Below are 26,420 nucleotides of genomic sequence, written 5' to 3' on the forward strand. Positions count from 1 at the left end.
TCCGTGCCTGGATCCTCCGGCAGCCCTGCTCTGAAAATGCGAACGTCTGCAGATAGCTCGCAGGTAGAAAGAGCTAGCCTGGAAAGCTCTTCCTCAGCCTCATCTGCCCATGGCACTGCTCGCACAGAGGCACAGAGACTGGGGCTACTTGCTTGTCTTGCCCCCTCAAACTTCAAACGTATCTTTTGGCTGTTTGTGCCGGGTGCTTGCGGCAGCGCTGCTCCGAAAATGCGAACGTCTGCAGATAGCTCGCAGGCAGAAAGAGCTAGCCTGGAAAGCTGTTGCTCAGCCTCATCTGCCCATGGCACTGCTCGCACAGAGGCACAGAGACTGGGGCTGCTTGCTTGTCTTGCCCCCTCAAACTTCAAACGTAGCTTAGGTGGTCCGTGCCGGGCGCCTCCGGCAGCGCTGCTCCGAAAATGCAAAAGTCGGCAGATAGCTCGCAGGCAGAAAGAGCTAGCCTGGAAAGCTGTTGCTCAGTCTCATCTGAGCATGGCACTGCTCGCACAGAGGCACAGAGACTGGGGCTACTTGCTTGTCTTGCCCCCTCAAACTTCAAAAGTATCTTTTGGCTGTTTGTGCCGGGTGCTTGCGGCAGCGCTGCTCCGAAAATGCGAACGTCTGCAGATAGCTCGCAGGCAGAAAGAGCTAGCCTGGAAAGCTGTTGCTCAGCCTCATCTGCCCATGGCACTGCTCGCACAGAGGCACAGAGACTGGGGCTGCTTGCTTGTCTTGCCCCCTCAAACTTCAAACGTAGCTTAGGTGGTCCGTGCCTGGATCCTCCGGCAGCGCTGCTCTGAAAATGCGAACGTCTGCAGATAGCTCGCAGGTAGAAAGAGCTAGCCTGGAAAGCTGTTGCTCAGCCTCATCTGCCCATGGCACTGCTCGCACAGAGGCACAGAGACTGGGGCTACTTGCTTGTCTTGCCCCCTCAAACTTCAAACATATCTTTTGGCTGTTTGTGCCGGGTGCTTGCGGCAGCGCTGCTCCGAAAATGCGAACGTCTGCAGATAGCTCGCAGGCAGAAAGAGCTAGCCTGGAAAGCTGTTGCTCAGCCTCATCTGCCCATGGCACTGCTCGCACAGAGGCACAGAGACTGGGGCTGCTTGCTTGTCTTCCCCCCTCAAACTTCAAACGTAGCTTTGGTGGTCCGTGCCGGGTGCTTGCGGCAGCGCTGACCCGAAAATGCGAATGTTTGCAGATAGATCGCAGGCAGAAAGAGCTAGCCTGGAAAGCTGTTGCTCAGCCTCATCTGCCCATGGCACTGCTCGCACAGAGGCACAGAGACTGGGGCTGCTTGCTTGCCTTGCCCCCTCAAACTTCAAACGTATTTTTTGTCTGTTTCTGCCGGGCGCCTGCGGCAGAACTGCTCCAAAAATGCAAAAGTATGCAGATAGCTCGCAGGCAGAAAGAGCTAGCCTGGAAAGCTGTTGCTCAGCCTCATCTGCCCATGGCACTGCTCGCACAGAGGCACAGAGACTGGGGCTGCTTGCTTGTCTTGTCCCCTTGAACTTCAAACGTAGCTTTGGCTGTCCGTGCCGGGTGCTTGCGGCAGCGCTCCTCCGAAAATGCGAATGTTTGCAGATAGCTCGCAGGCAGAAAGAGCTAGCCTGGAAAGCTGTTGCTCAGCCTCATCTGCCCATGGCACTGCTCGCACAGAGGCACAGAGACTGGGGCTGCTTGCTTGTCTTGCCCCCTCAAACTTCAAACGTAGCTTAGGTGGTCCGTCTCGGGAGCCTCCGGCAGCGCTGCTCTGAAAATGCGAACGTCTGCAGATAGCTCGCAGGTAGAAAGAGCTAGCTTGGAAAGCTGTTGCTCAGCCTCATCTGCCCATGGCACTGCTCGCACAGAGGCACAGAGACTGGGGCTGCTTGCTTGTCTTGCCCCCTCAAACTTCAAACGTAACTTAGGTGGTCCGTCTCGGGAGCCTCCGGCAGCTCTGCTCTGAAAATGCGAAGGTTTGCAGATAGCTCGCAGGCAGAAAGAGCTAGCCTGGAAAGCTGTTGCTCAGCCTCATCTGCCCATGGCACTGCTCGCACAGAGGCACAGAGACTGGGGCTGCTTGCTTGTCTTGCTCCCTCAAACTTCAAACGTAGATTAGGTGGTCCGTGCCTGGATCCTCCGGAAGCCCTGCTCTGAAAATGCGAACGTCTGCAGATAGCTCGCAGCCATAAATAGCTAGCCTGGAAAGCTGTTGCTCAGCCTCATCTGCCCATGGCACTGCTCGCACAGAGGCACAGAGACTGGGGCTACTTGCTTGTCTTGCCCCCTCAAACTTCAAACGTAGCTTAGGTGGTCCGTGCCTGCATCCTCCGGCAGCCCTGCTCTGAAAATACGAACGTCTGCAGATAGCTCGCAGGTAGAAAGAGCTAGCCTGGAAAGCTGTTGCTCAGTCTCATCTGAGCATGGCACTGCTCGCACAGAGGCACAGAGACTGGGGCTGCTTGCTTGTCTTGCCCCCTCAAACTTCAAACGTAGCTTAGGTGGTCCGTGCCTGGATCCTCCGGCAGCCCTGCTCTGAAAATGCGAACGTCTGCAGATAGCTCGCAGGTAGAAAGAGCTAGCCTGGAAAGCTGTTGCTCAGCCTCATCTGCCCATGGCACTGCTTGCACAGAGGCACAGAGACTGGGGCTGCTTGCTTGTCTTGCCCCCTCAAACTTCAAACGTATCTTTTGGCTGTTTGTGCCGGGTGCTTGCGGCAGCGCTGCTCCGAAAATGCGAACGTCTGCAGATAGCTCGCAGGCAGAAAGAGCTAGCCTGGAAAGCTGTTGCTCAGCCTCATCTGCCCATGGCACTGCTCGCACAGAGGCACAGAGACTGGGGCTGCTTGCTTGTCTTGTCCCCTTGAACTTCAAACGTATCTTTGGTGGTCCGTGCCGGGTGCTTGCGGCAGCGCTGCTCCGAAAATGCGAATGTTTGGAGATAGATCGCAGGCAGAAAGAGCTAGAATGGAGAGCTCTTGCTCAGCCTCATCTGCTCATGGCACTGCTCGCACAGAGGCACGGAGACTGGGGCTGCTTGCTTGCCTTGCCCCCTCAAACTTCAAACGTATCCTTTGTCTGTTTGTGCCGGGCGCCCCCGGCCTCCCTGCTCCAAAAATGCAAACGTATGCAGATAGCTCGCAGGCAGAAAGAGCTAGCCTGGAAAGCTGTTGCTCAGCCTCATCTGCCCATGGCACTGCTCGCACAGAGGCACAGAGACTGGGGCTGCTTGCTTGTCTTGTCCCCTTGAACTTCAAACGTAGCTTTGGCTGTCCGTGCCGGGTGATTGCGGCAGCGCTGCTCCGAAAATGCGAATGTTTGCAGATAGATCGCAGGCAGAAAGAGCTAGCCTGGAAAGCTGTTGCTCAGCCTCATCTGCCCATGGCACTGCTCGCACAGAGGCACAGAGACTGGGGCTGCTTGCTTGTCTTGTTCCTTCAAACATCAAACGTAGCTTAGGTGGTCCGTGCCTGGATCCTCCGGCAGCCCTGCTCTGAAAATGCGAACGTCTGCAGATAGCTCGCAGGTAGAAAGAGCTAGCCTGGAAAGCTGTTGCTCAGCCTCATCTGCCCATGGCACTGCTCGCACAGAGGCACAGAGACTGGGGCTGCTTGCTTGTCTTGCCCCCTCAAACTTCAAACGTAGCTTAGGTGGTCCGTGCCGGGCACTTCCAGCAGCCCTGCTCTGAAAATGCGAACGTCTGCAGATAGCTCGCAGGCAGAAAGAGCTAGCCTGGAAAGCTGTTGCTCAGCCTCATCTGCCCATGGCACTGCTCGCACAGAGGCACAGAGACTGGGGCTACTTGCTTGTCTTGCCCCCTCAAACTTCAAACGTATCTTTTGGCTGTTTGTGCCGGGTGCTTGCGGCAGCGCTGCTCCGAAAACGCGAACGTCTGCAGATAGCTCGCAGGCAGAAAGAGCTAGCTTGGAAAGCTGTTGCTCAGTCTCATCTGAGCATGGCATTGCTCGCACAGAGGCACAGAGACTGGGGCTGCTTGCTTGTCTTGTCCCCTCGAACTTCAAACGTAGCTTTGGTGGTCCGTGCCGGGTGCTTGCATCAGCGCTGCTCCGAAAATGCGAATGTTTACAGATAGCTCGCAGGCAGAAAGAGCTAGCCTGGAAAGCTGTTGCTCAGCCTCATCTGCCCATGGCACTGCTCGCACAGAGGCACAGAGACTGGGGCTGCTTGCTTGTCTTGCTCCCTCAAACTTCAAACGTAGCTTAGGTGGTCCGTCTCGGGAGCCTCCGGCAGCGCTGCTCTGAAAATGCGAACGTCTGCAGATAGCTCGCAGGCAGAAAGAGCTAGCCTGGAAAGCTGTTGCTCAGCCTCATCTGCCCATGGCACTGCTCGCACAGAGGCACAGAGACTGGGGCTGCTTGCTTGTCTTGCCCCCTCAAACTTCAAACGTAGCTTAGGTGGTCCGTGCCGGGTGCTTGCGGCAGCGCTGCTCCGAAAATGCGAAGTTCTGCAGATAGCTCGCAGGCAGAAAGAGCTAGCCTGGAAAGCTGTTGCTCAGCCTCATCTGCCCATGGCACTGCTCGCACAGAGGCACAGAGACTGGGGCTGCTTGCTTGTCTTGCCCCCTCAAACTTCAAACGTAGCTTAGGTGGTCCGTGCCGGGTGCTTGCGGCAGCGCTGCTCCGAAAATGCGAACGTCTGCAGATAGCTCGCAGGCAGAAAGAGCTAGCCTGGAAAGCTGTTGCTCAGCCTCATCTGCCCATGGCACTGCTCGCACAGAGGCACAGAGACTGGGGCTGCTTGCTTGTCTTCCCCCCTCAAACTTCAAACGTAGCTTTGGTGGTCCGTACCGGGTGCTTGCGGCAGCGCTGACCCGAAAATGCGAATGTTTGCAGATAGATCGCAGGCAGAAAGAGCTAGCCTGGAAAGCTGTTGCTCAGCCTCATCTGCCCATGGCACTGCTCGCACAGAGGCACAGAGACTGGGGCTGCTTGCTTGCCTTGCCCCCTCAAACTTCAAACGTATTTTTTGTCTGTTTGTGCCGGGCGCCTGCGGCAGAACTGCTCCAAAAATGCAAAAGTATGCAGATAGCTCGCAGGCAGAAAGAGCTAGCCTGGAAAGCTGTTGCTCAGCCTCATCTGCCCATGGCACTGCTTGCACAGAGGCACAGAGACTGGGGCTGCTTGCTTGTCTTGTCCCCTTGAACTTCAAACGTAGCTTTGGCTGTCCGTGCTGGGTGCTTGCGGCAGCGCTCCTCCGAAAATGCGAATGTTTGCAGATAGCTCGCAGGCAGAAAGAGCTAGCCTGGAAAGCTGTTGCTCAGCCTCATCTGCCCATGGCACTGCTCGCACAGAGGCACAGAGACTGGGGCTGCTTGCTTGTCTTGCCCCCTCAAACTTCAAACGTAGCTTAGGTGGTCCGTCTCGGGAGCCTCCGGCAGCGCTGCTCTGAAAATGCGAACGTCTGCAGATAGCTCGCAGGCAGAAAGAGCTAGCCTGGAAAGCTGTTGCTCAGCCTCATCTGCCCATGGCACTGCTCGCACAGAGGCACAGAGACTGGGGCTGCTTGCTTGTCTTGCCCCCTCAAACTTCAAACGTAACTTAGGTGGTCCGTCTCGGGAGCCTGCGGCAGCGCTGCTCTGAAAATGCGAAGGTTTGCAGATAGCTCGCAGGCAGAAAGAGCTAGCCTGGAAAGCTGTTGCTCAGCCTCATCTGCCCATGGCACTGCTCGCACAGAGGCACAGAGACTGGGGCTGCTTGCTTGTCTTGCTCCCTCAAACTTCAAACGTAGATTAGGTGGTCCGTGCCTGGATCCTCCGGCAGCCCTGCTCTGAAAATGCGAACGTCTGCAGATAGCTCACAGCCAGAAATAGCTAGCCTGGAAAGCTGTTGCTCAGCCTCATCTGCCCATGGCACTGCTCGCACAGAGGCACAGAGACTGGGGCTACTTGCTTGTCTTGCCCCCTCAAACTTCAAACGTAGCTTAGGTGGTCCGTGCCTGCATCCTCCGGCAGCCCTGCTCTGAAAATGCGAACGTCTGCAGATAGCTCGCAGGTAGAAAGAGCTAGCCTGGAAAGCTGTTGCTCAGCCTCATCTGCCCATGGCACTGCTCGCACAGAGGCACAGAGACTGGGGCTGCTTGCTTGCCTTGCCCCCTCAAACTTCAAACGTATCTTTTGTCTGTTTGTGCCGGGCGCCCCCGGCAGCCCTGCTCCAAAAATGCAAACGTCCGCAGATACCTCGCAGGCAGAAAGAGCTAGCCTGGAAAGCTGTTGCTCAGCCTCATCTGCCCACGGCACTGCTCGCACAGAGGCACAGAGACTGGGGCTCCTTGCTTGTCTTGCCCCCTCAAACTTTAAACGTAGCTTAGGTGGTCCGTGCCGGGTGCTTGCGGCAGCACTGCTCCGAAAATGCGAACGTCTCCAGACAGCTCGCAGGCAGAAAGAGCTAGCCTGGAAAGCTGTTGCTCAGCCTCATCTGCCCATGGCACTGCTCGCACAGAGGCACAGAGACTGGGGCTGCTTGCTTGTCTTGCCCCCTCAAACTTCAAACGTATCTTAGGTGGTCCGTGCCTGGATCCTCCGGCAGCCCTGCTCTGAAAATGCGAACGTCTGCAGATAGCTCGCAGGTAGAAAGAGCTAGCCTGGAAAGGTGTTGCTCAGCCTCATCTGCCCATGGCACTGCTCGCACAGAGGCACAGAGACTGGGGCTACTTGCTTGTCTTGCCCCCTCAAACTTCAAACGTATCTTTTGGCTGTTTGTGCCGGGTGCTTGCGGCAGCGCTGCTCCGAAAATGCGAACGTCTGCAGATAGCTCGCAGGCAGAAAGAGCTAGCCTGGAAAGCTGTTGCTCAGCCTCATCTGCCCATGGCACTGCTCGCACAGAGGCACAGAGACTGGGGCTGCTTGCTTGTCTTGCCCCCTCAAACTTCAAACGTAGCTTAGGTGGTCCGTGCCGGGCGCCTCCGGCAGCGCTGCTCCGAAAATGCAAATGTCGGCAGAGAGCTCGCAGGCAGAAAGAGCTAGCCTGGAAAGCTGTTGCTCAGTCTCATCTGAGCATGGCACTGCTCGCACAGAGGCACAGAGACTGGGGCTGCTTGCTTGTCTTGCCCCCTCAAACTTCAAACGTAGCTTAGGTGGTCCGTGCCTGGATCCTCCGGCAGCCCTGCTCTGAAAATGCGAACGTCTGCAGATAGCTCGCAGGTAGAAAGAGCTAGCCTGGAAAGCTGTTGCTCAGCCTCATCTGAGCATGGCACTGCTCGCACAGAGGCACAGAGACTGGGGCTACTTGCTTGTCTTGCCCCCTCAAACTTCAAACCTATCTTTTGGCTGTGTGTGCCGGGTGCTTGCGGCAGCGCTGCTCCGAAAATGCGAACGTCTGCAGATAGCTCGCAGGCAGAAAGAGCTAGCCTGGAAAGCTGTTGCTCAGCCTCATCTGCCCATGGCACTGCTCGCACAGAGGCACAGAGACTGGGGCTGCTTGCTTGTCTTGTTCCCTCAAACATCAAACGTAGCTTAGGTGGTCCGTGCCGGGTGCTTGCGGAAGCCCTGCTCTGAAAATGCGAACGTCTGCAGATAGCTCGCAGGTAGAAAGAGCTAGCCTGGAAAGCTGTTGCTCAGCCTCATCTGCCCATGGCACTGCTTGCACAGAGGCACAGAGACTGGGGCTGCTTGCTTGTCTTGCCCTTTCAAACTTCAAACGTAGGTTAGGTGGTCCGTGCCGGGCGCTTCCAGCAGCCCTGCTCCGAAAATGCGAACGTCAGCAGATAGCTCGCAGGCAGAAAGAGCTAGCCTGGAAAGCTGTTGCTCAGTCTCATCTGAGCATGGCACTGCTCGCACAGAGGCACAGAGACTGGGGCTGCTTGCTTGTCTTGCCCCCTCAAACTTCAAACGTAGCTTAGGTGGTCCGTGCCTGGATCCTCCGGCAGCCCTGCTCTGAAAATGCGAACGTCTGCAGATAGCTCGCAGGTAGAAAGAGCTAGCCTGGAAAGCTCTTCCTCAGCCTCATCTGCCCATGGCACTGCTCGCACAGAGGCACAGAGACTGGGGCTACTTGCTTGTCTTGCCCCCTCAAACTTCAAACGTATCTTTTGGCTGTTTGTGCCGGGTGCTTGCGGCAGCGCTGCTCCGAAAATGCGAACGTCTGCAGATAGCTCGCAGGCAGAAAGAGCTAGCCTGGAAAGCTGTTGCTCAGCCTCATCTGCCCATGGCACTGCTCGCACAGAGGCACAGAGACTGGGGCTGCTTGCTTGTCTTGCCCCCTCAAACTTCAAACGTAGCTTAGGTGGTCCGTGCCGGGCGCCTCCGGCAGCGCTGCTCCGAAAATGCAAAAGTCGGCAGATAGCTCGCAGGCAGAAAGAGCTAGCCTGGAAAGCTGTTGCTCAGTCTCATCTGAGCATGGCACTGCTCGCACAGAGGCACAGAGACTGGGGCTACTTGCTTGTCTTGCCCCCTCAAACTTCAAAAGTATCTTTTGGCTGTTTGTGCCGGGTGCTTACGGCAGCGCTGCTCCGAAAATGCGAACGTCTGCAGATAGCTCGCAGGCAGAAAGAGCTAGCCTGGAAAGCTGTTGCTCAGCCTCATCTGCCCATGGCACTGCTCGCACAGAGGCACAGAGACTGGGGCTGCTTGCTTGTCTTGCCCCCTCAAACTTCAAACGTAGCTTAGGTGGTCCGTGCCTGGATCCTCCGGCAGCGCTGCTCTGAAAATGCGAACGTCTGCAGATAGCTCGCAGGTAGAAAGAGCTAGCCTGGAAAGCTGTTGCTCAGCCTCATCTGCCCATGGCACTGCTCGCACAGAGGCACAGAGACTGGGGCTACTTGCTTGTCTTGCCCCCTCAAACTTCAAACATATCTTTTGGCTGTTTGTGCCGGGTGCTTGCGGCAGCGCTGCTCCGAAAATGCGAACGTCTGCAGATAGCTCGCAGGCAGAAAGAGCTAGCCTGGAAAGCTGTTGCTCAGCCTCATCTGCCCATGGCACTGCTCGCACAGAGGCACAGAGACTGGGGCTGCTTGCTTGTCTTCCCCCCTCAAACTTCAAACGTAGCTTTGGTGGTCCGTGCCGGGTGCTTGCGGCAGCGCTGACCCGAAAATGCGAATGTTTGCAGATAGATCGCAGGCAGAAAGAGCTAGCCTGGAAAGCTGTTGCTCAGCCTCATCTGCCCATGGCACTGCTCGCACAGAGGCACAGAGACTGGGGCTGCTTGCTTGCCTTGCCCCCTCAAACTTCAAACGTATTTTTTGTCTGTTTCTGCCGGGCGCCTGCGGCAGAACTGCTCCAAAAATGCAAAAGTATGCAGATAGCTCGCAGGCAGAAAGAGCTAGCCTGGAAAGCTGTTGCTCAGCCTCATCTGCCCATGGCACTGCTCGCACAGAGGCACAGAGACTGGGGCTGCTTGCTTGTCTTGTCCCCTTGAACTTCAAACGTAGCTTTGGCTGTCCGTGCCGGGTGCTTGCGGCAGCGCTCCTCCGAAAATGCGAATGTTTGCAGATAGCTCGCAGGCAGAAAGAGCTAGCCTGGAAAGCTGTTGCTCAGCCTCATCTGCCCATGGCACTGCTCGCACAGAGGCACAGAGACTGGGGCTGCTTGCTTGTCTTGCCCCCTCAAACTTCAAACGTAGCTTAGGTGGTCCGTCTCGGGAGCCTCCGGCAGCGCTGCTCTGAAAATGCGAACGTCTGCAGATAGCTCGCAGGTAGAAAGAGCTAGCTTGGAAAGCTGTTGCTCAGCCTCATCTGCCCATGGCACTGCTCGCACAGAGGCACAGAGACTGGGGCTGCTTGCTTGTCTTGCCCCCTCAAACTTCAAACGTAACTTAGGTGGTCCGTCTCGGGAGCCTCCGGCAGCTCTGCTCTGAAAATGCGAAGGTTTGCAGATAGCTCGCAGGCAGAAAGAGCTAGCCTGGAAAGCTGTTGCTCAGCCTCATCTGCCCATGGCACTGCTCGCACAGAGGCACAGAGACTGGGGCTGCTTGCTTGTCTTGCTCCCTCAAACTTCAAACGTAGATTAGGTGGTCCGTGCCTGGATCCTCCGGAAGCCCTGCTCTGAAAATGCGAACGTCTGCAGATAGCTCGCAGCCATAAATAGCTAGCCTGGAAAGCTGTTGCTCAGCCTCATCTGCCCATGGCACTGCTCGCACAGAGGCACAGAGACTGGGGCTACTTGCTTGTCTTGCCCCCTCAAACTTCAAACGTAGCTTAGGTGGTCCGTGCCTGCATCCTCCGGCAGCCCTGCTCTGAAAATACGAACGTCTGCAGATAGCTCGCAGGTAGAAAGAGCTAGCCTGGAAAGCTGTTGCTCAGTCTCATCTGAGCATGGCACTGCTCGCACAGAGGCACAGAGACTGGGGCTGCTTGCTTGTCTTGCCCCCTCAAACTTCAAACGTAGCTTAGGTGGTCCGTGCCTGGATCCTCCGGCAGCCCTGCTCTGAAAATGCGAACGTCTGCAGATAGCTCGCAGGTAGAAAGAGCTAGCCTGGAAAGCTGTTGCTCAGCCTCATCTGCCCATGGCACTGCTTGCACAGAGGCACAGAGACTGGGGCTGCTTGCTTGTCTTGCCCCCTCAAACTTCAAACGTATCTTTTGGCTGTTTGTGCCGGGTGCTTGCGGCAGCGCTGCTCCGAAAATGCGAACGTCTGCAGATAGCTCGCAGGCAGAAAGAGCTAGCCTGGAAAGCTGTTGCTCAGCCTCATCTGCCCATGGCACTGCTCGCACAGAGGCACAGAGACTGGGGCTGCTTGCTTGTCTTGTCCCCTTGAACTTCAAACGTATCTTTGGTGGTCCGTGCCGGGTGCTTGCGGCAGCGCTGCTCCGAAAATGCGAATGTTTGGAGATAGATCGCAGGCAGAAAGAGCTAGAATGGAGAGCTCTTGCTCAGCCTCATCTGCTCATGGCACTGCTCGCACAGAGGCACGGAGACTGGGGCTGCTTGCTTGCCTTGCCCCCTCAAACTTCAAACGTATCCTTTGTCTGTTTGTGCCGGGCGCCCCCGGCCGCCCTGCTCCAAAAATGCAAACGTATGCAGATAGCTCGCAGGCAGAAAGAGCTAGCCTGGAAAGCTGTTGCTCAGCCTCATCTGCCCATGGCACTGCTCGCACAGAGGCACAGAGACTGGGGCTGCTTGCTTGTCTTGTCCCCTTGAACTTCAAACGTAGCTTTGGCTGTCCGTGCCGGGTGATTGCGGCAGCGCTGCTCCGAAAATGCGAATGTTTGCAGATAGATCGCAGGCAGAAAGAGCTAGCCTGGAAAGCTGTTGCTCAGCCTCATCTGCCCATGGCACTGCTCGCACAGAGGCACAGAGACTGGGGCTGCTTGCTTGTCTTGTTCCTTCAAACATCAAACGTAGCTTAGGTGGTCCGTGCCTGGATCCTCCGGCAGCCCTGCTCTGAAAATGCGAACGTCTGCAGATAGCTCGCAGGTAGAAAGAGCTAGCCTGGAAAGCTGTTGCTCAGCCTCATCTGCCCATGGCACTGCTCGCACAGAGGCACAGAGACTGGGGCTGCTTGCTTGTCTTGCCCCCTCAAACTTCAAACGTAGCTTAGGTGGTCCGTGCCGGGCACTTCCAGCAGCCCTGCTCTGAAAATGCGAACGTCTGCAGATAGCTCGCAGGCAGAAAGAGCTAGCCTGGAAAGCTGTTGCTCAGCCTCATCTGCCCATGGCACTGCTCGCACAGAGGCACAGAGACTGGGGCTACTTGCTTGTCTTGCCCCCTCAAACTTCAAACGTATCTTTTGGCTGTTTGTGCCGGGTGCTTGCGGCAGCGCTGCTCCGAAAACGCGAACGTCTGCAGATAGCTCGCAGGCAGAAAGAGCTAGCTTGGAAAGCTGTTGCTCAGTCTCATCTGAGCATGGCATTGCTCGCACAGAGGCACAGAGACTGGGGCTGCTTGCTTGTCTTGCCCCCTCAAACTTCAAACGTAGCTTAGGTTGTCCGTGCCTGGATACTCCGGCAGCCCTGCTCTGAAAATGCGAACGTCTGCAGATAGCTCGCAGGCAGAAAGAGCTAGCCTGGAAAGCTGTTGCTCAGCCTCATCTGCCCATGGCACTGCTCGCACAGAGGCACAGAGACTGGGGCTACTTGCTTGTCTTGCCCCCTTAAACTTCAAACGTATCTTTTGGCTGCTTGTGCCGGGTGCTTGCGGCAGCGCTGCTCCGAAAATGCGAACGTCTGCAGATAGCTCGCAGGCAGAAAGAGCTAGCCTGGAAAGCTGTTGCTCAGCCTCATCTGCCCATGGCACTGCTCGCACAGAGGCACAGAGACTGGGGCTACTTGCTTGTCTTGCCCCCTCAAACTTCAAACGTATCTTTTGGCTGTTTGTGCCGGGTGCTTGCGGCAGCTCTGCTCCGAAAATGCGAACGTCTGCAGATAGCTCGCAGGCAGAAAGAGCTAGCCTGGAAAGCTGTTGCTCAGCCTCATCTGCCCATGGCACTGCTCGCACAGAGGCACAGAGACTGGGGCTGCTTGCTTGTCTTGTCCTCTTGAACTTCAAACGTAGCTTAGGTGGTCCGTGCCGGGTGCTTGCGGCAGCGCTGCTCCGAAAATGCGAACGTCTGCAGATAGCTCGCAGGTAGAAAAAGCTAGCTTGGAAAGTTGTTGCTCAGCCTCATCTGCCCATGGCACTGCTCGCACAGAGGCACAGAGACTGGGGCTGCTTGCTTGTCTTGCCCCCTCAAACTTCAAACGTATCTTAGGTGGTCCGTGCCTGGATCCTCCGGCAGCCCTGCTCTGAAAATGCGAACGTCTGCAGATAGCTCGCAGGCAGAAAGAGCTATCCTGGAAAGCTGTTGCTCAGCCTCATCTGCCCATGGCACTGCTCGCACAGAGGCACAGAGACTGGGGCTGCTTGCTTGTCTTGTCCCCTCGAACTTCAAACGTAGCTTTGGTGGTCCGTGCCGGGTGCTTGCATCAGCGCTGCTCCGAAAATGCGAATGTTTACAGATAGCTCGCAGGCAGAAAGAGCTAGCCTGGAAAGCTGTTGCTCAGCCTCATCTGCCCATGGCACTGCTCGCACAGAGGCACAGAGACTGGGGCTGCTTGCTTGTCTTGCTCCCTCAAACTTCAAACGTAGCTTAGGTGGTCCGTCTCGGGAGCCTCCGGCAGCGCTGCTCTGAAAATGCGAACGTCTGCAGATAGCTCGCAGGCAGAAAGAGCTAGCCTGGAAAGCTGTTGCTCAGCCTCATCTGCCCATGGCACTGCTCGCACAGAGGCACAGAGACTGGGGCTGCTTGCTTGTCTTGCCCCCTCAAACTTCAAACGTAGCTTAGGTGGTCCGTGCCGGGTGCTTGCGGCAGCGCTGCTCCGAAAATGCGAACGTCTGCAGATAGCTCGCAGGCAGAAAGAGCTAGCCTGGAAAGCTGTTGCTCAGCCTCATCTGCCCATGGCACTGCTCGCACAGAGGCACAGAGACTGGGGCTGCTTGCTTGTCTTGCCCCCTCAAACTTCAAACGTAGCTTAGGTGGTCCGTGCCGGGTGCTTGCGGCAGCGCTGCTCCGAAAATGCGAACGTCTGCAGATAGCTCGCAGGCAGAAAGAGCTAGCCTGGAAAGCTGTTGCTCAGCCTCATCTGCCCATGGCACTGCTCGCACAGAGGCACAGAGACTGGGGCTACTTGCTTGTCTTGCCCCCTCAAACTTCAAAGGTATCTTTTGGCTGTTTGTGCCGGGTGCTTGCGGCAGCGCTGCTCCGAAAACGCGAACGTCTCCAGATAGCTCGCAGGCAGAAAGAGCTAGCCTGGAAAGCTGTTGCTCAGCCTCATCTGCCCATGGCACTGCTCGCACAGAGGCACAGAGACTGGGGCTGCTTGCTTGTCTTGCCCCCTCAAACTTCAAACGTAGCTTAGGTGGTCCGTGCCTGGATCCTCCGGCAGCCCTGCTCTGAAAACGCGAACGTCTGCAGATAGCTCGCAGGCAGAAAGAGCTAGCCTGGAAAGCTGTTGCTCAGCCTCATCTGCCCATGGCACTGCTCGCACAGAGGCACAGAGACTGGGGCTGCTTGCTTGTCTTGTCCCCTCAAACTTCAAACGTAGCTTAGGTGGTCCGTGCCGGGTGCTTGCGGCAGCGCTGCTCCGAAAATGCGAACTTCTGCAGATAGCTCGCAGGCAGAAAGAGCTAGCCTGGAAAGCTGTTGCTCAGCCTCATCTGCCCATGGCACTGCTCGCACAGAGGCACAGAAACTGGGGTTGCTTGCTTGTCTTGTCCCCTCGAACTTCAAACGTAGCTTTGGTGGTCCGTGCCGGGTGCTTGCATCAGCGCTGCTCCGAAAATGCGAATGTTTACAGATAGCTCGCAGGCAGAAAGAGCTAGCCTGGAAAGCTGTTGCTCAGCCTCATCTGCCCATGGCACTGCTCGCACAGAGGCACAGAGACTGGGGCTGCTTGCTTGTCTTGCTCCCTCAAACTTCAAACGTAGCTTAGGTGGTCCGTCTCGGGAGCCTCCGGCAGCGCTGCTCTGAAAATGCGAACGTCTGCAGATAGCTCGCAGGCAGAAAGAGCTAGCCTGGAAAGCTGTTGCTCAGCCTCATCTGCCCATGGCACTGCTCGCACAGAGGCACAGAGACTGGGGCTGCTTGCTTGTCTTGTCCCCTCAAACTTCAAACGTAGCTTAGGTGGTCCGTGCCGGGTGCTTGCGGCAGCGCTGCTCCGAAAATGCGAACTTCTGCAGATAGCTCGCAGGCAGAAAGAGCTAGCCTGGAAAGCTGTTGCTCAGCCTCATCTGCCCATGGCACTGCTCGCACAGAGGCACAGAGACTGGGGCTGCTTGCTTGTCTTGCCCCCTCAAACTTCAAACGTATCTTAGGTGGTCCGTGCCTGGATCCTCCGGCAGCCCTGCTCTGAAAACGCGAACGTCTGCAGATAGCTCGCAGGCAGAAAGAGCTAGCCTGGAAAGCTGTTGCTCAGCCTCATCTGCCCATGGCACTGCTCGCACAGAGGCACAGAGACTGGGGCTACTTGCTTGTCTTGCCCCCTCAAACTTCAAACGTATCTTTTGGCTGTTTGTGCCGCGTGCTTGCGGCAGCGCTGCTCCGAAAACGCGAACGTCTCCAGATAGCTCGCAGGCAGAAAGAGCTAGCCTGGAAAGCTGTTGCTCAGCCTCATCTGCCCATGGCACTGCTCGCACAGAGGCACAGAGACTGGGGCTGCTTGCTTGTCTTGCCCCCTCAAACTTCAAACGTAGCTTAGGTGGTCCGTGCCGGGTGCTTGCGGCAGCGCTGCTCCGAAAATGCGAACGTCTGCAGATAGCTCGCAGGCAGAAAGAGCTAGCCTGGAAAGCTGTTGCTCAGCCTCATCTGCCCATGGCACTGCTCGCACAGAGGCACAGAGACTGGGGCTGCTTGCTTGTCTTGCCCCCTCAAACTTCAAACGTAGCTTAGGTGGTCCGTGCCGGGTGCTTGCGGCAGCGCTGCTCCGAAAATGCGAACGTCTGCAGATAGCTCGCAGGCAGAAAGAGCTAGCCTGGAAAGCTGTTGCTCAGCCTCATCTGCCCATGGCACTGCTCGCACAGAGGCACAGAGACTGGGGCTACTTGCTTGTCTTGCCCCCTCAAACTTCAAACGTATCTTTTGGCTGTTTGTGCCGGGTGCTTGCGGCAGCGCTGCTCTGAAAACGCGAACGTCTGCAGATAGCTCGCAGGCAGAAAGAGCTAGCCTGGAAAGCTGTTGCTCAGCCTCATCTGCCCATGGCACTGCACGGACAGAGGCACAGAGACTGGGGCTGCTTGCTTGTCTTGCCCCCTCAAACTTCAAACGTATCTTTTAGCTGTTTGTGCCGGGTGCTTGCGGCAGCGCTGCTCCGAAAATGCGAACGTCTGCAGATAGCTCGCAGGCATAAAGAGCTAGCCTGGAAAGCTGTTGCTCAGCCTCATCTGCCCATGGCACTGCTTGCACAGAGGCACAGAGACTGGGGCTGCTTGCTTGTCTTGCCCCCTCAAACTTCAAACGTAGCTTAGGTGGTCCGTGCCGGGCGCTTCTGGCAGCCCTGCTCCGAAAATGCGAACGTCTGCAGATAGCTCGCAGGCAGAAAGAGCTAGCCTGGAAAGCTGTTGCTCAGCCTCATCTGCCCATGGCACTGCTCGCACAGAGGCACAGAGACTGGGGCTGCTTGCTTGCCTTGCCCCCTGAAACTTCAAATGTATCTTTTGTCTGTTTGTGCCGGGCGCCCCCGGCAGCCCTGCTCCGAAAATGCAAACGTCCGCAGATAGCTCGCAAGCAGAAAGAGCTAGCCTGGAAAGCTGTTGCTCAGCCTCATCTGCCCACGGCACTGCTCGCACAGAGGCACAGAGACTGGGGCTGCTTGCTTGTCTTGCCCCCTCAAACTTCAAACGTAGCTTAGGTGGTCCGTGCCGGGTGCTTGCGGCAGCGCTGCTCCGAAAATGCGAACGTCTGCAGATAGCTCGCAGGCAGAAAGAGCTAGCCTGGAAAGCTGTTGCTCAGCCTCATCTGCCCATGGCACTGCTCGCACAGAGGCACAGAGACTGGGGCTGCTTGCTTGTCTTGTCCCTTCAAACTTCAAACCTAGCTTAGGTGGTCCGTGCCGGGTGCTTGCGGCAGCGCTGCTCCGAAAATGCGAACGTCTGCAGATAGCTCGCAGGCAGAAAGAGCTAGCCTGGAAAGCTGTTGCTCAGCCTCATCTGCCCATGGCACTGCTCGCACAGAGGCACAGAGACTGGGGCTGCTTGCTTGCCTCGCCCCCTCAAACTTCAAACGTATCCTTTGTCTGTTTGTGCCGAGCGACCCCGGCAGCCCTGCTCCAAAAATGCAAACGTATGCAGATAGCTCGCAGGCAGAAAGAGCTAGCCTGGAAAGCTGTTGCTCAGCCTCATCTGCCCATGGCACTGCTCGCACAGAGGCACAGAGACTGGGGCTGCTTGCTTGTCTTGCCCCCTCAATCTTCAAACGTAGCTTAGGTGGTCCGTGCCGGGTGCTTCCGGCAGCGCTGCTCCGAAAATGCAAAAGTCGGCAGATAGCTCGCAGGCAGAAAGAGCTAGCTTGGAAAGCTGTTGCTCAGTCTCATCTGAGCATGGCACTGCTCGCACAGAGGCACAGAGACTGGGGCTGCTTGCTTGTCTTGCCCCCTCAAACTTCAAACGTATCTTAGGTGGTCCGTGCCTGGATCCTCCGGCAGCCCTGCTCTGAAAATGCGAACGTCTGCAGATAGCTCGCAGGCAGAAAGAGCTAGCCTGGAAAGCTGTTGCTCAGCCTCATCTGCCCATGGCACTGCTCGCACAGAGGCACAGAGACTGGGGCTGCTTGCTTGTCTTGTCCCCTCAAACTTCAAACGTAGCTTAGGTGGTCCGTGCCGGGTGCTTGCGGCAGCGCTGCTCCGAAAATGCGAACTTCTGCAGATAGCTCGCAGGCAGAAAGAGCTAGCCTGGAAAGCTGTTGCTCAGCCTCATCTGCCCATGGCACTGCTCGCACAGAGGCACAGAAACTGGGGTTGCTTGCTTGTCTTGTCCCCTCGAACTTCAAACGTAGCTTTGGTGGTCCGTGCCGGGTGCTTGCATCAGCGCTGCTCCGAAAATGAGAATGTTTACAGATAGCTCGCAGGCAGAAAGAGCTAGCCTGGAAAGCTGTTGCTCAGCCTCATCTGCCCATGGCACTGCTCGCACAGAGGCACAGAGACTGGGGCTGCTTGCTTGTCTTGCCCCCTCAAACTTCAAACGTAGCTTAGGTGGTCCGTGCCGGGTGCTTGCGGCAGCGCTGCTCCGAAAATGCGAACGTCTGCAGATAGCTCGCAGGCAGAAAGAGCTAGCCTGGAAAGCTGTTGCTCAGCCTCATCTGCCCATGGCACTGCTCGCACAGAGGCACAGAGACTGGGGCTGCTTGCTTGTCTTGCCCCCTCAAACTTCAAACGTAGCTTAGGTGGTCCGTGCCGGGTGCTTGCGGCAGCGCTGCTCTGAAAATGCGAACGTCTGCAGATAGCTCGCAGGCAGAAAGAGCTAGCCTGGAAAGCTGTTGCTCAGCCTCATCTGCCCATGGCACTGCTCGCACAGAGGCACAGAGACTGGGGCTGCTTGCTTGTCTTGCCCCCTCAAACTTCAAACGTAGCTTAGGTGGTCCGTGCCGGGTGCTTGCGGCAGCGCTGCTCCGAAAATGCGAACGTCTGCAGATAGCTCGCAGGCAGAAAGAGCTAGCCTGGAAAGCTGTTGCTCAGCCTCATCTGCCCATGGCACTGCTCGCACAGAGGCACAGAGACTGGGGCTACTTGCTTGTCTTGCCCCCTCAAACTTCAAACGTATCTTTTGGCTGTTTGTGCCGGGTGCTTGCGGCAGCGCTGCTCCGAAAACGCGAACGTCTCCAGATAGCTCGCAGGCAGAAAGAGCTAGCCTGGAAAGCTGTTGCTCAGCCTCATCTGCCCATGGCACTGCTCGCACAGAGGCACAGAGACTGGGGCTGCTTGCTTGTCTTGCCCCCTCAAACTTCACACGTAGCTTAGGTGGTCCGTGCCTGGATCCTCCGGCAGCCCTGCTCCGAAAATGCGAACGTCTGCAGATAGCTCGCAGGTAGAAAGAGCTAGCCTGGAAAGCTGTTGCTCAGCCTCATCTGCCCATGGCCCTGCTCGCACAGAGGCACAGAGACTGGGGCTACTTGCTTGTCTTGCCCCCTCAAACTTCAAACGTATCTTTTGGCTGTTTGTGCTGGGTGCTTGCGGCAGCGCTGCTCCGAAAATGCGAACGTCTGCAGATAGCTCGCAGGCAGAAAGAGCTAGCCTGGAAAGCTGTTGCTCAGCCTCATCTGCCCATGGCACTGCTCGCACAGAGGCACAGAGACTGGGGCTGCTTGCTTGTCTTCCCCCCTTAAACTTCAAACGTAGCTTTGGTGGTCCGTGCCGGGTGCTTGCATCAGCTCTGCTCCGAAAATGCGAATGTTTACAGATAGATCACAGGCAGAAAGAGCTAGCCTGGAAAGCTGTTGCTCAGCCTCATCTGCCCATGGCACTGCTCGCACAGAGGCACAGAGACTGGGGCTGCTTGCTTGTCTTGCTCCCTCAAACTTCAAACGTAGCTTAGGTGGTCCGTCTCGGGAGCCTCCGGCAGCGCTGCTCTGAAAATGCGAACGTCTGCAGATAGCTCGCAGGCAGAAAGAGCTAGCCTGGAAAGCTGTTGCTCAGCCCCATCTGCCCATGGCACTGCTCGCACAGAGGCACAGAGACTGGGGCTGCTTGCTTGTCTTGCCCCCTCAAACTTCAAACGTATCTTTTGGCTGTTTGTGCCGGGTGCTTGCGGCAGCGCTGCTCCGAAAATGCGAACGTCTGCAGATAGCTCGCAAGCAGAAAGAGCTAGCCTGGAAAGCTGTTGCTCAGCCTCATCTGCCCACGGCACTGCTCGCACAGAGGCACAGAGACTGGGGCTGCTTGCTTGTCTTGCCCCCTCAAACTTCAAACGTAGCTTAGGTGGTCCGTGCCGGGTGCGTGCGGCAGCACAGCTCCGAAAATGCGAACGTCTCCAGACAGCTTGCAGGCAGAAAGAGCTAGCCTGGAAAGCTGTTGCTCAGCCTCATCTGCCCATGGCACTGCTCGCACAGAGGCACAGAGACTGGGGCTGCTTGCTTGTCTTGTCCCCTTGAACTTCAAACGTAGATTAGGTGGTCCATGCCGGGTGCTTGAGGCAGCGCTGCTCCGAAAATGCGAATGTTTGCAGATAGCTCGCAGGCAGAAAGAGCTAGCCTGGAAAGCTGTTGCTCAGCCTCATCTGCCCATGGCACTGCTCGCACAGAGGCACAGAGACTGGGGCTGCTTGCTTGTCTTGCCCCCTCAAACTTCAAACGTAGCTTAGGTGGTCCGTCTCGGGAGCCTCCGGCAGCGCTGCTCTGAAAATGCGAACGTCTGCAGATAGCTCGCAGGCAGAAAGAGCTAGCCTGGAAAGCTGTTGCTCAGCCTCATCTGCCCATGGCACTGCTTGCACAGAGGCACAGAGACTGGGGCTACTTGCTTGTCTTGCCCCCTCAAACTTCAAAGGTATCTTTTGGCTGTTTGTGCCGGGTGCTTGCGGCAGCGCTGCTCCGAAAATGCGAACGTCTGCAGATAGCTCGCAGGCAGAAAGAGCTAGCCTGGAAAGCTGTTGCTCAGCCTCATCTGCCCATGGCACTGCTCGCACAGAGGCACAGAGACTGGGGCTGCTTGCTTGTCTTGCCCCCTCAAACTTCAAACGTAGCTTAGGTGGTCCGTGCCGGGCGCCTCCAGCAGCGCTGCTCCGAAAATGCAAAAGTCGGCAGATAGCTCGCAGGCAGAAAGAGCTAGCCTGGAAAGCTGTTCCTCAGCCTCATCTGAGCATGGCACTGCTCGCACAGAGGCACAGAGACTGGGGCTGCTTGCTTGTCTTGCCCCCTCAAACTTCAAACGTAGCTTAGGTGGTCCGTGCCTGGATCCTCCGGCAGCCCTGCTCCGAAAATGCGAACGTCTGCAGATAGCTCGCAGGTAGAAAGAGCTAGCCTGGAAAGCTGTTGCTCAGCCTCATCTGCCCATGGCACTGCTCGCACAGAGGCACAGAGACTGGGGCTGCTTGCTTGTCTTCCCCCCTTAAACTTCAAACGTAGCTTTGGTGGTCCGTACCGTGTGCTTGCGGCAGCGCTGCTCCGAAAATGCGAATGTTTGCAGATAGATCGCAGGCAGAAAGAGCTAGCCTGGAAAGCTGTTGCTCAGCCTCATCTGCCCATGGCACTGCTTGCACAGAGGCACAGAGACTGGGGCTGCTTGCTTGTCTTGCCCCCTCAAACTTCAAACGTAGCTTAGGTGGTCCGTCTCGGGAGCCTCCGGCAGCCCTGCTCTGAAAATGCGAACGTCTGCAGATAGCTCGCAGGCAGAAAGAGCTAGCCTGGAAAGCTGTTGCTCAGCCCCATCTGCCCATGGCACTGCTCGCACAGAGGCACAGAGACTGGGGCTGCTTGCTTGTCTTGCCCCCTCAAACTTCAAACGTAGCTTAGGTGGTCCGTGCCGGGATCCTCCGGAAGCGCAGCTCCGAAAATGCGAACGTCTGCAGATAGCTCGCAGGTAGAAAGAGCTAGCCTGGAAAGCTGTTGCTCAGCCTCATCTGCCCATGGCACTGCTCGCACAGAGGCACAGAGACTGGGGCTGCTTGCTTGTCTTGTCCCCTCAAACTTCAAACGTAGCTTAGGTGGTCCGTGCCGGGTGCTTGCGGCAGCGCTGCTCCGAAAATGCGAACGTCTGCAGATAGCTCGCAGGCAGAAAGAGCTAGCCTGGAAAGCTGTTGCTCAGCCTCATCTGCCCATGGCACTGCTCGCACAGAGGCACAGAGACTGGGGCTACTTGCTTGTCTTGCCCCCTCAAACTTCAAACGTATCTTTTGGTTGTTTGTGCCGGGTGCTTGCGGCAGCTCTGCTCCGAAAATGCGAACGTCTGCAGATAGCTCGCAGGCAGAAAGAGCTAGCCTGGAAAGCTGTTGCTCAGCCTCATCTGCCCATGGCACTGCTCGCACAGAGGCACAGAGACTGGGGCTGCTTGCTTGTCTTGCCCCCTCAAACTTCAAACGTAGCTTAGGTGGTCCGTGCCGGGTGCTTGCGGCAGCGCTGCTCCGAAAATGCGAACGTCTGCAGATAGCTCGCAGGCAGAAAGAGCTAGCCTGGAAAGCTGTTGCTCAGCCTCATCTGCCCATGGCACTGCTCGCACAGAGGCACAGAGACTGGGGCTACTTGCTTGTCTTGCCCCCTCAAACTTCAAAGGTATCTTTTGGCTGTTTGTGCCGGGTGCTTGCGGCAGCGCTGCTCCGAAAACGCGAACGTCTCCAGATAGCTCGCAGGCAGAAAGAGCTAGCCTGGAAAGCTGTTGCTCAGCCTCATCTGCCCATGGCACTGCTCGCACAGAGGCACAGAGACTGGGGCTGCTTGCTTGTCTTGCCCCCTCAAACTTCAAACGTAGCTTAGGTGGTCCGTGCCTGGATCCTCCGGCAGCCCTGCTCTGAAAACGCGAACGTCTGCAGATAGCTCGCAGGCAGAAAGAGCTAGCCTGGAAAGCTGTTGCTCAGCCTCATCTGCCCATGGCACTGCTCGCACAGAGGCACAGAGACTGGGGCTGCTTGCTTGTCTTGTCCCCTCAAACTTCAAACGTAGCTTAGGTGGTCCGTGCCGGGTGCTTGCGGCAGCGCTGCTCCGAAAATGCGAACTTCTGCAGATAGCTCGCAGGCAGAAAGAGCTAGCCTGGAAAGCTGTTGCTCAGCCTCATCTGCCCATGGCACTGCTCGCACAGAGGCACAGAAACTGGGGTTGCTTGCTTGTCTTGTCCCCTCGAACTTCAAACGTAGCTTTGGTGGTCCGTGCCGGGTGCTTGCATCAGCGCTGCTCCGAAAATGCGAATGTTTACAGATAGCTCGCAGGCAGAAAGAGCTAGCCTGGAAAGCTGTTGCTCAGCCTCATCTGCCCATGGCACTGCTCGCACAGAGGCACAGAGACTGGGGCTGCTTGCTTGTCTTGCTCCCTCAAACTTCAAACGTAGCTTAGGTGGTCCGTCTCGGGAGCCTCCGGCAGCGCTGCTCTGAAAATGCGAACGTCTGCAGATAGCTCGCAGGCAGAAAGAGCTAGCCTGGAAAGCTGTTGCTCAGCCTCATCTGCCCATGGCACTGCTCGCACAGAGGCACAGAGACTGGGGCTGCTTGCTTGTCTTGTCCCCTCAAACTTCAAACGTAGCTTAGGTGGTCCGTGCCGGGTGCTTGCGGCAGCGCTGCTCCGAAAATGCGAACTTCTGCAGATAGCTCGCAGGCAGAAAGAGCTAGCCTGGAAAGCTGTTGCTCAGCCTCATCTGCCCATGGCACTGCTCGCACAGAGGCACAGAGACTGGGGCTGCTTGCTTGTCTTGCCCCCTCAAACTTCAAACGTATCTTAGGTGGTCCGTGCCTGGATCCTCCGGCAGCCCTGCTCTGAAAACGCGAACGTCTGCAGATAGCTCGCAGGCAGAAAGAGCTAGCCTGGAAAGCTGTTGCTCAGCCTCATCTGCCCATGGCACTGCTCGCACAGAGGCACAGAGACTGGGGCTACTTGCTTGTCTTGCCCCCTCAAACTTCAAACGTATCTTTTGGCTGTTTGTGCCGCGTGCTTGCGGCAGCGCTGCTCCGAAAACGCGAACGTCTCCAGATAGCTCGCAGGCAGAAAGAGCTAGCCTGGAAAGCTGTTGCTCAGCCTCATCTGCCCATGGCACTGCTCGCACAGAGGCACAGAGACTGGGGCTGCTTGCTTGTCTTGCCCCCTCAAACTTCAAACGTAGCTTAGGTGGTCCGTGCCGGGTGCTTGCGGCAGCGCTGCTCCGAAAATGCGAACGTCTGCAGATAGCTCGCAGGCAGAAAGAGCTAGCCTGGAAAGCTGTTGCTCAGCCTCATCTGCCCATGGCACTGCTCGCACAGAGGCACAGAGACTGGGGCTGCTTGCTTGTCTTGCCCCCTCAAACTTCAAACGTAGCTTAGGTGGTCCGTGCCGGGTGCTTGCGGCAGCGCTGCTCCGAAAATGCGAACGTCTGCAGATAGCTCGCAGGCAGAAAGAGCTAGCCTGGAAAGCTGTTGCTCAGCCTCATCTGCCCATGGCACTGCTCGCACAGAGGCACAGAGACTGGGGCTACTTGCTTGTCTTGCCCCCTCAAACTTCAAACGTATCTTTTGGCTGTTTGTGCCGGGTGCTTGCGGCAGCGCTGCTCTGAAAACGCGAACGTCTGCAGATAGCTCGCAGGCAGAAAGAGCTAGCCTGGAAAGCTGTTGCTCAGCCTCATCTGCCCATGGCACTGCACGGACAGAGGCACAGAGACTGGGGCTGCTTGCTTGTCTTGCCCCCTCAAACTTCAAACGTATCTTTTAGCTGTTTGTGCCGGGTGCTTGCGGCAGCGCTGCTCCGAAAATGCGAACGTCTGCAGATAGCTCGCAGGCATAAAGAGCTAGCCTGGAAAGCTGTTGCTCAGCCTCATCTGCCCATGGCACTGCTTGCACAGAGGCACAGAGACTGGGGCTGCTTGCTTGTCTTGCCCCCTCAAACTTCAAACGTAGCTTAGGTGGTCCGTGCCGGGCGCTTCTGGCAGCCCTGCTCCGAAAATGCGAACGTCTGCAGATAGCTCGCAGGCAGAAAGAGCTAGCCTGGAAAGCTGTTGCTCAGCCTCATCTGCCCATGGCACTGCTCGCACAGAGGCACAGAGACTGGGGCTGCTTGCTTGCCTTGCCCCCTGAAACTTCAAATGTATCTTTTGTCTGTTTGTGCCGGGCGCCCCCGGCAGCCCTGCTCCGAAAATGCAAACGTCCGCAGATAGCTCGCAAGCAGAAAGAGCTAGCCTGGAAAGCTGTTGCTCAGCCTCATCTGCCCACGGCACTGCTCGCACAGAGGCACAGAGACTGGGGCTGCTTGCTTGTCTTGCCCCCTCAAACTTCAAACGTAGCTTAGGTGGTCCGTGCCGGGTGCTTGCGGCAGCGCTGCTCCGAAAATGCGAACGTCTGCAGATAGCTCGCAGGCAGAAAGAGCTAGCCTGGAAAGCTGTTGCTCAGCCTCATCTGCCCATGGCACTGCTCGCACAGAGGCACAGAGACTGGGGCTGCTTGCTTGTCTTGTCCCTTCAAACTTCAAACCTAGCTTAGGTGGTCCGTGCCGGGTGCTTGCGGCAGCGCTGCTCCGAAAATGCGAACGTCTGCAGATAGCTCGCAGGCAGAAAGAGCTAGCCGGGAAAGCTGTTGCTCAGCCTCATCTGCCCATGGCACTGCTCGCACAGAGGCACAGAGACTGGGGCTGCTTGCTTGCCTCGCCCCCTCAAACTTCAAACGTATCCTTTGTCTGTTTGTGCCGAGCGACCCCGGCAGCCCTGCTCCAAAAATGCAAACGTATGCAGATAGCTCGCAGGCAGAAAGAGCTAGCCTGGAAAGCTGTTGCTCAGCCTCATCTGCCCATGGCACTGCTCGCACAGAGGCACAGAGACTGGGGCTGCTTGCTTGTCTTGCCCCCTCAATCTTCAAACGTATATTAGGTGGTCCGTGCCGGGTGCTTCCGGCAGCGCTGCTCCGAAAATGCAAAAGTCGGCAGATAGCTCGCAGGCAGAAAGAGCTAGCTTCGAAAGCTGTTGCTCAGTCTCATCTGAGCATGGCACTGCTCGCACAGAGGCACAGAGACTGGGGCTGCTTGCTTGTCTTGCCCCCTCAAACTTCAAACGTATCTTAGGTGGTCCGTGCCTGGATCCTCCGGCAGCCCTGCTCTGAAAATGCGAACGTCTGCAGATAGCTCGCAGGCAGAAAGAGCTAGCCTGGAAAGCTGTTGCTCAGCCTCATCTGCCCATGGCACTGCTCGCACAGAGGCACAGAGACTGGGGCTGCTTGCTTGTCTTGTCCCCTCAAACTTCAAACGTAGCTTAGGTGGTCCGTGCCGGGTGCTTGCGGCAGCGCTGCTCCGAAAATGCGAACTTCTGCAGATAGCTCGCAGGCAGAAAGAGCTAGCCTGGAAAGCTGTTGCTCAGCCTCATCTGCCCATGGCACTGCTCGCACAGAGGCACAGAAACTGGGGTTGCTTGCTTGTCTTGTCCCCTCGAACTTCAAACGTAGCTTTGGTGGTCCGTGCCGGGTGCTTGCATCAGCGCTGCTCCGAAAATGAGAATGTTTACAGATAGCTCGCAGGCAGAAAGAGCTAGCCTGGAAAGCTGTTGCTCAGCCTCATCTGCCCATGGCACTGCTCGCACAGAGGCACAGAGACTGGGGCTGCTTGCTTGTCTTGCCCCCTCAAACTTCAAACGTAGCTTAGGTGGTCCGTGCCGGGTGCTTGCGGCAGCGCTGCTCCGAAAATGCGAACGTCTGCAGATAGCTCGCAGGCAGAAAGAGCTAGCCTGGAAAGCTGTTGCTCAGCCTCATCTGCCCATGGCACTGCTCGCACAGAGGCACAGAGACTGGGGCTGCTTGCTTGTCTTGCCCCCTCAAACTTCAAACGTAGCTTAGGTGGTCCGTGCCGGGTGCTTGCGGCAGCGCTGCTCTGAAAATGCGAACGTCTGCAGATAGCTCGCAGGCAGAAAGAGCTAGCCTGGAAAGCTGTTGCTCAGCCTCATCTGCCCATGGCACTGCTCGCACAGAGGCACAGAGACTGGGGCTGCTTGCTTGTCTTGCCCCCTCAAACTTCAAACGTAGCTTAGGTGGTCCGTGCCGGGTGCTTGCGGCAGCGCTGCTCCGAAAATGCGAACGTCTGCAGATAGCTCGCAGGCAGAAAGAGCTAGCCTGGAAAGCTGTTGCTCAGCCTCATCTGCCCATGGCACTGCTCGCACAGAGGCACAGAGACTGGGGCTACTTGCTTGTCTTGCCCCCTCAAACTTCAAACGTATCTTTTGGCTGTTTGTGCCGGGTGCTTGCGGCAGCGCTGCTCCGAAAACGCGAACGTCTCCAGATAGCTCGCAGGCAGAAAGAGCTAGCCTGGAAAGCTGTTGCTCAGCCTCATCTGCCCATGGCACTGCTCGCACAGAGGCACAGAGACTGGGGCTGATTGCTTGTCTTGCCCCCTCAAACTTCAAACGTAGCTTAGGTGGTCCGTGCCGGGCGTCTCCGGCAGC

Source organism: Opisthocomus hoazin, chromosome 28 (genome assembly GCF_030867145.1).
Source record: "Opisthocomus hoazin isolate bOpiHoa1 chromosome 28, bOpiHoa1.hap1, whole genome shotgun sequence".
NCBI classification, from domain to species: domain Eukaryota; kingdom Metazoa; phylum Chordata; class Aves; order Opisthocomiformes; family Opisthocomidae; genus Opisthocomus; species Opisthocomus hoazin.